This window comes from Pseudopodoces humilis, chromosome 4, assembly GCF_049639895.1.
Source record: "Pseudopodoces humilis isolate 2021_Gansu_Grassland_sample_001 chromosome 4, ASM4963989v1, whole genome shotgun sequence".
Classification (NCBI taxonomy): domain Eukaryota; kingdom Metazoa; phylum Chordata; class Aves; order Passeriformes; family Paridae; genus Pseudopodoces; species Pseudopodoces humilis.
Window position 1 is genome coordinate 11,895,701 of NC_142203.1, and position 13,128 is coordinate 11,908,828.

The 13,128-nt window shown below is 40.1% G+C and overlaps 1 non-coding gene and 1 pseudogene across 1 annotated transcript; one reads left to right on the plus strand and one right to left on the minus strand.

The window, feature by feature from the left end:
* The first annotated feature begins 547 nt into the window (after positions 1-547).
* On the plus strand, positions 548-620 carry TRNAP-UGG (transfer RNA proline (anticodon UGG)). Its single transcript has one exon. It is a non-coding gene; the product is annotated as a tRNA-Pro (tRNA).
* Positions 621-11,803: 11,183 nt separating this feature from the next.
* On the minus strand, positions 11,804-12,797 carry LOC148184436 (endogenous retrovirus group K member 21 Gag polyprotein-like; annotated as a pseudogene).
* Between the last annotated feature and the right edge of the window lie 331 nt (positions 12,798-13,128).

Below are 13,128 nucleotides of genomic sequence, written 5' to 3' on the forward strand. Positions count from 1 at the left end.
CGGCTCTAACGCGGGTTTGGCCGCGGAACACACTTTGCCGCAGGGGGGTATTGATGCCACGGAGCCGCGGGGCGCGCCCGACACCACGAGCCCTGGAGATGTCGGGGAAAGGCCTCCGCCATACGCGCCGCAAAATGGCGCCGGGGAGAGGAGCATAGGGCAGAGCCCAACAAAAACGCACCGCAGCCCGAAAACCTCGAGTCAGTTGACTTCCGGCACTGACCCAGACACCGATCAGAGCAGGCGGTCAAATGACGAGCCCACAGCGTGGGTTTGCAACCTCAGTAAACTAAGCCCTTGTATTTACACCCAAAACTTTAACTCCTCCACTGACTTTATTAAGAGATCCATGTCCCTTCTAGAGGGGTCAGTCTCCTCTCTCTCCGAAGTTGTTTTGCAGGGCGAGCGAAATCTCAGCCTTCGGTTCATGCGGCGGAAACACCTCTGTGTCGCCCTGAAGGAAGAGAGCTGCTTCTGCACAAATTGCGCTAGAGTTGTGCAAGACGTCGTGGCTGAGCTGCAAGACAGACTGGTCCGACGGAAGGCAGCCGAAATAGCTCAGTTGGGAGAGCATTGGATTTGGAATCTAAAGGTTCCTGGTTCAATCCCGAGTTTCAACAGAGCTACAACAAAGACTTGAACAGCGTAGCCAGCAATGCTCTCAACAGAACTGGTTTAGTTCAATGTTCAACCAATCCCCATGGATTATTACCCTTGTTTCCACGTTAGCAGGACCAGTTATTGTTGTTGTGTTCGTACTTATTTTTGGTCCTTGTCTCCTTAATAAGTTAGCCCAGTTTATAAAAACCCATTTAGATAAGATTGACAATTTATATTTAGAACAGAGACAGTTAACCTGAGTTTGCATGATAGTTCGTACTAACACACTGTGGTTTCTTTTCACGTTCATTACTAACAAGTTCACGGTTTGTTGTTAATTACAGAAGTCATTCAGTTGTAAAGTTCTGTTCATGGAGAGGGGGGGAGATGATGCGGTCAGATAGGGAACGCCGATCGGAAGATCTCGCGTTGTACGGGAATATAGGGCCCCTCTTTCTCCAAAGTTCTATAACCCATAATGTCACGGTGATGACATAGTCATAACTCGGTCATATAAAACCTTGCACACCGGAAATAAACGCTCTTCACCGTCCACCACATTGGTGTTCGCGTGTGATTAGCCCGACAGGCCTGTAAGTTTAGCCGTCGTGTCACTCAAGAACCGGGTCGCTACACCTCATTCTGAGGCAGCACACAATACTGCAAAGCAGAAGAGTGACTGTTTTAACATCTATCACTTAAACTCCTCATGTTAAGTCTTTCCTGGACTTTAATCCTTTGTAGATTATTTGCAGGAATTCTTTAGCCAGTGTCTAATTCTGTCTTACAGTGTCTAATGGGCACTTGTAAGAAAATGTTGATTCAGTAATACTGAGAAATAGCAGCACCCAGAGGCATTAGTGGGTGTGGAGTTAAAGACCCAGTGGGCAATTAATTATCATGCAGTTGCTGACTCAATCCCTTCCCCTCACCAACCACATTGGATAGGGAGGAGAATTGTAAAAAGTAAAAAAACTAAAAATCCACATCATATTTATATTATGTTATGTTATGTTATGTTGTTATGTTATGTTATGTTATGTTATATTAATATTATAGTATAGTATAATATAGTATAGTATAGTATAGTATAGTATAGTATAGTATATCCACATCATATAATATATTAATATAATAATAAAATATAGGAATTAAAACCCAAGAAGTCAAATTAATGGCCAATACAATTGCTCACTATCTGCCAACTGATGCCTCGAGAGACCTCAGGCAGCAACCAGGACCCCCACTTTCTGTACTGCTATGGTACTCTGTGGTATAGAGTGTCCCTTCAGCCAGTTTTAATGACCTCTGCTGGCCAGTCTCCCTTGGTTTCTCGTGCAGCCACTCACTGGCAGCATGGAGACAGATTATTTGATTACTTTATTATCTCAAAATGAAACATAACTACTTATAAATTTATTAGACGCTGACAATGTTATGACTTAATTTTGTCCCAAGAGTGTTTCAAAATTAGAATTCCCTGTTTCAGAAATAGCAGTCTTGGCTTAAATTTCTAGAAACTACAAGAAAAATGTATTTAAAAGATCTCTGCTTTTCCAGACAAATTGCTGGTGACTTAAACAAACGTAGACATAACAAAGCAACAGGTAAAGGTAACTGGTCAAAGTAATTTATCTCAAAAGACAAATAGCAAACACTGTATTGCTTATTCTATTGGAGTGAGAATTTGTCTTGAAAATCACCTTCTTTTTTCCTTGCTCAGGTTGCTGGTGCAGCTGGAAACCCAGATGAAAAATTAGCTAACAAACAGGCCCCGGGACACATTTGTCCAAAACTTGCTTCATCTTCAATGGACGCCTGAGGAGAAACTAGTTAAAAGCTTGACAGATTCAACACATGGCAAAGCGTCTTTTGTTGGCAGTGCTTTAAATTGCTATGAGGGAAGGTGTATTAGTGAATCAGAGGTCAGCACAGGGAAAGAAAAAGCAACTGCTACTTCCATGTTAGAGAAAAGTGTTGTATACAAAATCCCAAAAATTCAGAAAACCACCAGATTTCACAAATTGATTTTAAACTTTCTTAAGCAAATCTTATATATCTATCTGCGGAAATATAGATATTCTAAGAGTGACTTCATGTGTAGCACTATTTTCACATGAGATAAAAGGACAGATTATCCAGTTCCTACTCTCTGATCTTCAGCAGGGTCAAATTTAGATTCTGTAGATGCAGGAGAATAAATAATTTTGGGTTTAAATCACGATTTGTTAAGCTGATGAACAGAATTCTAAGATACGCTCAGATGTGACAGTAAAGGTCTGTATGTAATGACCCAAAGAGGCTTTTTGAGTTGTCCTTACATCACACTGCAAAACATATCAATGCAAAAAAATGTTCAGAACTATTCAAGTGCAAGTTGATCAGATTTAATGAAGTATGGATTAGACTCCAAACAAAAAGGATCATATGTCTGAAAAAGTATCTGAAAGTATGACAGAAAACAAAATAAATCAAATTAAATAGAATTGCCTGAATGACTCTGTTGTAGTATGTTTATTCAGTTCTGTTAAAATTGTTAGTATTTCACCTGTTTGGTATGTTCCTGGTTCTCCCCCATTTACTGCTTTGGTTGGTTCCATTTGTCTGTTATGTAAACCCCTCCCAGTTTTCCTGAATGTTCCCATCAATCACCTTTACCCTGCCCCATCTCCCCATCCATCATCATAAACCCCACCTGTCCTTCCAGCTCCCTCCATGTATATCATCCCTTCCTCAACATGTTATTGGTTGTTATGTTGTATTCCCACCTTCTTTGTATCCCCATTGGTCCCTGACATTGTAACCTCCTCCCCTTACCCCTCCCTCTGTGAGCTCCCATTGGACCCTGGACTGTGCCCGCCCCTGAGATAAAACCCAGTGCACAGAGATGCTCTGGGCTCTCTTCGGTCCTGATTTCTCCCAGCCCAGACCCTTGTGCTCATCCCCTCTCCTGAATAAACCTGTTCCTGGGAAGCACAGCCGAGTGAATCTCCTCCTTCCTTTTGCCATCACCCACGACGCCTGATTTGGCAGAGCCCGGCAGGATTCGGCGCTCTGAAGGTTCTGCAGTGGGATCGCCTTTCCCCTGCAGTTCCCCACTCCTGGTGACTGCCCATGCCGGAGTGGCACTGTAGAGCTAGCCCGGAGCTCTGGTGCGGCCAAGAGCAGCATCATGACTCTACCATAATGGTAATAACCACTTAGTAGTTTTGGGGTAGCCTTTCTATCATTTAGAAAGTGCTTGGACTGAAGAGGTGTTTAAATATTTGGCCAATACATAATAAAAATTATGATTATTAAAGGGTCTGTGAGTATGAGGCACTTAATTTAGTTTTCAATTCCCAGTCTTTCTTCTGTAACTCCCTTCAGAAAGGGAGGAGAGAGATTATAGACATAACATTCTCTTTAGATTAAGTAATTAAATATACAGTATCAGGTGAATTGCATTCTAGAATATATAAAAAACATTCTTCTACAGATGTTCTCAATTCTTCCTATTCTCCTGGAAGATACTGTCACATCACCTGCTCTGCAAGACGCGATGAGTGTGTGAATCAAAGCACATGCAGCTCTCCACCTCCTTCTGGATAGACATAAGCCTCCATAGATAAAAATATGCACAAGAAAACCTATCTAAAGGTTTTAAAAAGTTGTATTTTGTTAATTTAGATCAAAGAGCATAAGCCTGCCTCAAGGTCCTCAGAAATTAGAGGGAACCAACCATCTGTGTTTGTACCATCTCCATTATGTTATTCTGATAAGAAGTCCAGATTGTTTTGTGTGCAGAACCCACCCTTATATTCTGGTTTTAAAAGATTCTTTTTATGGTTAAGTAAGCTCAGTGATTTCATTACTCATCATTTTAAATTTTTCGTACGTGTGAAGGAGAAGTCCATATCACTTGGCAAAAAAGGAATGCAAATAAAAAGAGATGATTTATCCCTTTTGACTAACCAGCTAATGAATTTTCTGAGGGAGGAGCAAGGGCAAAACAACATGACATTTTATTTTTGTTACAATCTAACTAAAATTATTGCTTGTCTCGCAACTGCAATGAGTCAACAAACTTGCCTGCATTTCTTTGTGTTCACAAATTATACCTATTTACGTCTGACAACAATTCAGCACGCTTTTCATTCCAAAGAGTAAAAAACACTGGAGTATACTTTACAGCTCTTTTCAAGTTTGACTTATGTTGTTCTTGAGGTGTTCTACAGCCACAGGACAGATATGAATATATGTGCAGTTAGATGATGGCTATGTCTTCATGCTGGACGGGACAGCAACCACACTGCCAGCCCAGTGCCTAGGTAATGTAGCTTCAGTCAGCCTTCTCTGAGCCTGGATTTCTCTCCAGAAGATACAGGCCTGGCTGCAGTGCAATAACCTGGTCGTGCTCTCCTCAGAAATAGTTGGGATCTTGAAACATATTGTGGAGCTGTGTAGGGAATTTGTTCCAGTCAATCTGTTCATCAGTGAATTAGGAGGTGAGGCATGAGGAGTCACAGTCACAGCATGGGAACTTTACAGGTCTTCTGGAAAGAGAAAAGATGAATGGCTAAAGGAAGCTTTCCTTTCTGTGGGCAAGTCTGAACAATAAATCCTGTTCTCATGTGCCTAACTCCAATCTCACACTACAGAGGAGACTGCAATTAGTATTTTCAAAGAGGTTATGAAGAGTATGCTTGCAAAAGGCAGTCTTCCTCTAGAAAGCATGATAGAGTAGGCATGAGGAAAGCTTGGCTCTATTACAGGTTGCACTATTAATACAGAGATCATTTAAATTGTTTATAATAATGTTACACTAAATTGTCCTGTAACAAGTGGGCAATGATTATCTTAAGGCAAAAGCAGGTTTTGTGAAGGCAGTACAACGAAAAAATATTCATCTACCTCTTCTCAATAACCATAATGCGATTTACATGCTCTGATGTATGCATTCTTAATAACAATAACATTAGCAGTCATAGGAATGATCCAGTTTTAATAAACTTTGCAATACTTACATTTTGAAATAAAATTGGTAACAGGTGGGCTCAGCAAAAATAGAACACTTTTTTCCCTAGGTAAATTTTTAAGGGTGTTGTCATGTCAAAGACCTACAATATTTCATCTTGAGAATAATTGCCACAATTTTAAATTATATATTTATTATATTACGTTATGTTACATTACATTACGTTACGTTATATATTATGTTATGTTATGTTGTATTTTGGTTAATTCCTCTATTTCAGTCATGATTTTATGGATTTTCTGCATAATGATTCATCATAATCTTTTATTTATTTACTTTGCTGGGGTTTTCACTTCTTCATGAAGGAACAGGAATGACACAGCACCAATATGATGATCAGATTGTTTGTTATATACATTTATATATGTATACATTATATACATACATACTGTATGCAAATCTATTCACACGAGTATCTCTTCTACAATTGGCCATATGCACTGTTCACACACCCTTATAAGCCTTTCTTTTTGATAATTACATTTGCGTATATTGGACCACAACTTGTTCAATTTCTCCATCTCTCATCCTGTTTAGCTCTTACTTTATGTTCTTTTGCTGACCACAACCATTCCTTCCCTGTCTGCTAACCTTGTGCTTGTTCTTAACTGTTTATGGTCAAATTTGTTCTAACACAGCCCTGACTCCTACATCTCCCCCTCTGTTCTTAGAAACTTGAGTAACTAAACTGTGCAACATTTGTTGAAGGCATTGCAACAAGCAAGGAAGAATCAGCGTAAAACTTAGAAATACAATCAGTAACATTACTGCCCCCTTGATCAATGTCTGCCACCATCCCCTTAAGACCAAACTAGCAAGTCAATCTGAAAATGGAGCATGTCCTTCTGTAATATGCTTCATATTTTCACACAGTTGTATCAATTGTTTATGAATACTTTGGGAGTGGTCAGGTAAGTTAAAACAACACATTCGTTCAAAATCTTCACACCCATATCTATGTGCTAATAACGAAAAATCTATAGCTGCGCGATTCTGCAGGGTGGCTTGCCTAATACTATCAACATGAGTTAGCAACTCACTCAACATTTTCAAAGTCAAATTCAATTGTTTTTCTCCCCAACAGGCAAGATGAGCTATATTTTTTTGCATTTATGGCAGCCATTCCCCCTGTTAAAAGGAAAGATGTAATGACAGTTGCCAATTATGGTGATTGCACACTATCATTACAAGTCTCATCAAAATTCCGAACAGATCGATGTGATCTTTGATGATGACTTTGACTGGCATTCAATAAATCTCCCATGTGGGGGGCAAATAATGTCAGTTGACCAAGATAGCATGGTCCACCAACAGGTCGTCTTGGAATACCAGGACATGCTCGATTCCCACAAATCAAAAATATTCCTAGTGGGAATATTCAGGAAACTCCTGGAGTGTTTACTGTCAGACCCCCTGTAACTTTTCTCTAAATAATCCTTTTTCTCTTTCTCTGATTCTGCTGCATTTCTTCCATATTTTACTTTATCTTCCTGGATTTCCCAATCTCCTTTGGATTGAATTCCAAAGTGGAATGGGGAGTCCTGTTTATCTTAGTTCTCTAGTTTTGAAGAAAACTCCCGAGCTCGTTAGAATCTTGTTTCTTGTGTTTACTAGAAGGTCATCACAAAACTTGGCAGGTCTCTCCAGAATGGCTGCCCAAGCCTAATTCTTTGCAATCTGGTATATTTCTTTCTTCTGATGGTACAACAAGTCCTTGTGGCTCATTTTGTGTTTGAAAGCACAGAATGGCCCCAAATTACATGGTGCTTTTATCTTTATATTTTTTCTTACCCAATTAACCATAGACACATATATTATTTTTCTTAATGACCCAATGACCCATCACCCGTGTGCTACACTGCGGCATTTTCTAACCAATCACTTACTATTACCCAAAAAACCTCTAGAAGAAGAACATAAAGAGGAAAGAAGGACAAGAGACAACACCCTAAATCCTCCATCTTATCTTCTGTTCTCTAAACTAACTTTTTCACCCAGTGACTTAAGAAAATTTTCTAAGCTACACACTTACACTTTCAGCTTTTTCTATCTAACTTTAGCAGTTGTTTTCATGTATCACCATGAAAACATGCTCATGAATTTCATGTTATATGAAATTCAGTGTTTTTCTTGATCTTAGAGTTAAGTATCAGAAACAAGGGCACACACTCTATATCCCAGACTCCAACACCCCCCTGTTTTTAATCTGTTCCATGGAGATTGTCCTGTAACATTTTGTTAACCTTCAAATAATGTTTTTTCTCCTTGCTTTTGTAAGCAACTAAACCAAGGATCATCAAACCAAACTACTCCTGTGCTGTTAACTGGTTGCCACAGTGGGGCCATACTGTCACAACTAGGCAGAACAGTAACATTAACATCCAAGGTTGGGAAAACACTGGCTAATAAATCCAATTCTTGAAAATGGAACAGGATATGATCAGTTCAAGTTTTCAGTTACTGTTTTCTGCCAGGCTGCATTACGCATTATTATTACTGATCTAATGGTATACCAACAAAGTCAGTCAGCCACTGTGCTCTAGGGTAGGTAATAACACGTGTAGTACATGGCTGACACTTATACACCTCCTCTATTTCGCATGCCTGAATGACTCTCCAACTGTCTTGTTTACACCAAGAACAATACACCAATACTCAGGGTCAACAGTCCAGCCTGTGTTCTCCACAAACATGTTCAAGAGCCTCTAATTGTCTCTTGTCAAGTGATTGCATGTGAAGAGCAGTGTAAAATACACCAAGATCTGGCAAAAAACAAACTGTGTCCTTATTGTCAGAGTGCAGGGCTGTCAGCAACAGTGTCAATGCCAAGTTCATTCAATGTTGATGTCTCTTCCATGCTTTGGGGCACAGAGCTGATGTCATTATTCTTCTCTAACCATGTTTTCACCTACTTTGCAGGAGTCCATGTAGCTGAATCTTCACCTGTGGAAACACAAGCATAACCTCTTCCCCAGGTTAATAACTGCGTCAGGCCCTCTCATAACCTGGTCTGGGGAGAAAAAAATTTAACTTGAATATGTTTAAAGGTAAAATCACGTTTGTTTGTTTGCATGTGTACTATTGCAGGAGGATGGTCTTGTCCTCCATGTATATTCAACCAACTTATAACAAATAATGTTTTTGCCAATATTTCATGGGGGGAACCTCCTATTTCACCCAGTATTTTCAAAATAGTTAAGGTGATTTTTAAGAATGCAATGAGTGCTTTCAATGATCGCTTGGCCAGACAAGTTATATGGGATTCTATGGAGAAGTCAAATACCCCAATGTTGTAAAAAATTAGCAGTGGAAGGCACTAATGCAGGACTATTGACAGTTTTGATCTTTTTGGGGCATTACATTACAACAAAACTTGAGGCCAGTGTTGTTGAGTCTCAGCAACTGAGGCAGATGAATGGGCAGAAGCTCACAGAAATGCTGAGCAAGTATCGACTAACACATGCACATAACGCAATCGCACAAAAGGTGAACATTCAGTAACATCAGTTTGCCAAATCTCATGGGGCTGGAGTCCTCGAGTATTAGCTCCTCCATCTTGCAGTGGTGTAAGAATAGCACACTGAGGACATGCTGCAACCACCACTCGAGCTTGTGTTTTTGGAATTCCAAATTGTTTACAGAGAGCAGCAGCAGATTGATGAAAGATAGCATGTGAACAGTATACCTCTTGAATAGTCTGATCTTTATCAATGATGGCAGTCCCTAATTGATCAGCTTGAGCATTACCTTCTACAAGGCCTCCAGGATGTCCAGTATAACTTTTCAAGTGCATGATAAAAAGTTGATATATTCAATGATTGACAAGATTTCTGAAATCTAAGAAGCCTTGAAAAAGTACAGAATTATTTACATGTCCCAGCAATGCCCCTTCTATACTCTGTACCGCCCCGGCAACATAAGGGGAATTAGTCACAATATTTAATCTTGAGAATCCCATTGATTCACCACAACGATTACTGCCTTAAGTTCTAGAACTTGTACTGATGTATTGCAATAAAAACATTCTGCCTGCCATTTTCCATCTTCTTGCCAAACAAATCCAGCTGCCTTGCATCAGTAAACACTGTCAAAGCATATAGTGGTTGCTGACTAATGACAGGTACTGATTTCATAGTCAAAGTAGTTTTGAATAATGGATGTTTAGGGTAGTGGTTACAATCTGAAAGGATCTATTTAAATAGACCAACACAAGGTCATTGAGGATTCAAACATTGATTGAGTCAGGTCCAGAGGGTATGGAATGATTACTTTGTCAGGTTCTTTTCCAGCAATTGCAACTGCTGGTTGCACTCCCTTTTGAATGACTCTTGCTACAGCCTCCATATGAAGGGTTACTGTTCCATGTCCTCTGGCTGATAAAAATAGCCATTCAATGATTTTGAGTGGATCAGACTGCCATTTACACCATTGACCTAAAAAGGCAGCAACTTCTAACTCAGTATTATACACAAAAAGTTGTAACAGTTGATCAGGATCAATATGATTTGCAGTCTTAGTACTTAGTTTTAGTGAATTTTTTTCTAAAGCTTGTAAAGCAGAACTTGTCAGGGTCTTTGATTCCTGGGGATCATGACCTCCTTGCAATAACGGAAAGAGAGGTTGCATATCTCTGTTGGTGATACCACAAATATTCCGAATCCATTGAATTAGTCTGCAACTAATTTCTGCACATAATTCAATGTTTTAACTTCCTTTGATATCAAAAGCTTTTGTGGTCTAACCATTTGTCTGCCTAACATCATTTCCAGATATTTCCAAGGCTCAGTTCTTTGTACTTTTTCGGAGGCCACAATTAATCCCATCACTGTCAATGCTTTTGTAAACTCACTGATTAAATCATCAGAAATGATCGTTTGTTGGCACAGAAGCAAATCATCCATATAATGGTATAGTATGCACTCAGGATGAGTTTTTCAGCATGGTCGCAGTGCCAAGTCCACATACTATTGGCAAATGGTGGGTGAATTCTTCATTCCTTGTGGTAAAACAACCCAAAGATACCTTTGGGCAGGTTCTGCTCTCTTGATGGAAGGCACAGAAAAAGCAAACTTTTCATAATCATCCAGATGAAAAAGAATGGTGAAAAAACAGTCTTTGAGATCTATGACCAGAATGCCCCAGTCTTGAGAGAGTATGGCTGGATTAGGTAATTAGGTAATAATTAGGTAATTAGGTAGCTGCAGCGCTCCCATATCTTGCATGACAGCATTGACTGTTCACAGGTCTTGCAATAATTGCCATTTTCCTGATTTTTCTTGTTAGTAAACACAGGCATGTTCCATGGGCTAGAAGATGGCATGAGATGCCCCACAGTCAATTGTCCTTCCACTAATTCCTTCAAATAAGTGAGCTTATCTTCTGGTAGCAGCCATTGATCAACCCACAGTTTGATGTAGGGGTGTCCATTAGCCAATTCAGCTTTAATGTCAGGCACAGGCCACTCACTGCAATGGCTGCTTTTAAAAAGGAGTGTGCAGTACAGATCTCTATTGGGATAAGACATTTCGACCAAGCAACCACAAAGTTGTGTGCAGTGGTTTAATTTGTGCTCTAAGTCCTTCCTTGTCATCAATAGCAGTAATAAAATGTGCACTTTGTTGTGTAGGTGATGTTCCACCAATGCCTGCAACCATGTTGGCTGCTGGAGCTAAAGGCCAAGAAGGTGACCTTGCAGCTCGAGCTATAACAGTAACATCTGCACCAGTGTCAAGCGTAACTTGATTACACTGAATTGTGAGTCCATCTGAACCTTGCAATGTTATTGACCTTATTGGTTTGTTGTTATTAATCGTCTGTGTAAAGGCAACAGTCACAGCACCAGCGGATCCGAATCCTCAGTCTCCTCATTCTTTGTTTAGAGCCTTGAAAACCTGTGCTTGAAATGGAATCAATTGAGCAATGCAGTCACCCTTTTGTAATGTGACTGGAGGGTTCAATACTCTTAACATTATTCCAATTTGTCTAGTATAGTCAATCAATTAATCCAAGGATGATTATCAATCCTTGTTTTGAAGCTGATGATCCTCCTATCAATAATGCACTTAACCCATGTTCCAGAGGTCCTGTGACTGTGGAAGGAATTACATGTACCGAATCAACTTTATTGTGATGTTGACTCCCACAGCCAAAGCGAGGCCTGCGCTTCCTCTAGTGGCTGCTGAAAGCTCATCGAGGCAGCTGCCACTTGGGGGAATTGCGGTGTCTTGCTGCCCCCATCAAGGCACTCTGTGGGAAGTTTCCTGACAAAGGAGTTCAATTTTTCTTGTATCTGGATCAACAATTATTAGCCCTATCCCCAAACTTATTACAATGATTGCAAATACCAGCAAATGGGATAGCTGGTGCACTCTTTACTTGTGGACACTGTTTCTTAAAATGATCAAGCTTCCCGCACAGGAAACCGCCTTCCTTTTTCCTAATACTCTTAGGTTCCTTGGATCACTGCTGGACACAGAGCTGCTGCAAGAGCTTTTGCATGAATATTGGCTTTCTCTTGCTCTTCCATGAGTTGTGGTAGTCTAGAACATGCTTCTACCATTTGACTGAGGCTAGCCCCTGGAGGGAGACTGGCATTTGATAACATCACTGATTTGCATTCTGATATGCTAAATCCTTTCCCACTGCTGTTTTGGCATCAAGTGAAAGATTGGGTGTACTGTCTAAGTCTTCTTTTAGGCGATCAATAAACTTCATATAAGGTTCATCTGCTTTCTGCTTTATTCTATGATGTGGCAAGCTACGTGTTCCAATTTGAGTCAATTCTTGCAGTGCAGCTAATGCCAAAGCCTCTGATTGTTGAGTTATACGTGGATGTAAGGCAGCTTGTGCAGCTTCAATATTGTCCAGTACCCATAAGCTGTTCAAGGGTGGCAAACCGTAAAGGGTCATTTCCATCCAGCCGGTTAATGTTTTCAACCATAGCAACCTCAGACTTTTCTTGCCATTTGCCTTGAAACAGCATAAATGCAGTAGGAGGAAGAATAATTTCTAAACGTGATCCAATAGGCATAAAGTAAGTAGGCATAAGGTCTTGATTTCGAAAAAAGGATTGTATCACAGTCATAACTTGTTTGTTATCAATGCTCTGTTGCAATTGACTCACAGTTTTGCAATCAAATGGATGCCAAAAGCATTGATCTCCCTGGAAGTAGACTGGCATGGCAGTGATACAGGATGGTAACATTTGTCCTTTGATAACTGCATGTTTGATAACTCCTCTCCATCTTTTTCCTTCTTTATAATTAAGATCTTATGGAGGAGGACCTGGAGGAGGAACTGCTCCAGACAGAGATGGACCCATCAATTGGCTGATGATGAAGGGGCATGATGACCCTCTATCTTTCCTTTGTCCTCCTTACTTTGCAACCAATCAGTAAACCTCTGAAGTGGAGTTGAAATAGTAGAATCATTACTGTCTCTTTTATCACAATCTGACTTATATTTTCCATAAACCTGACTCTTTATTTGAGTCAAACCTTGTCCAAATTTAC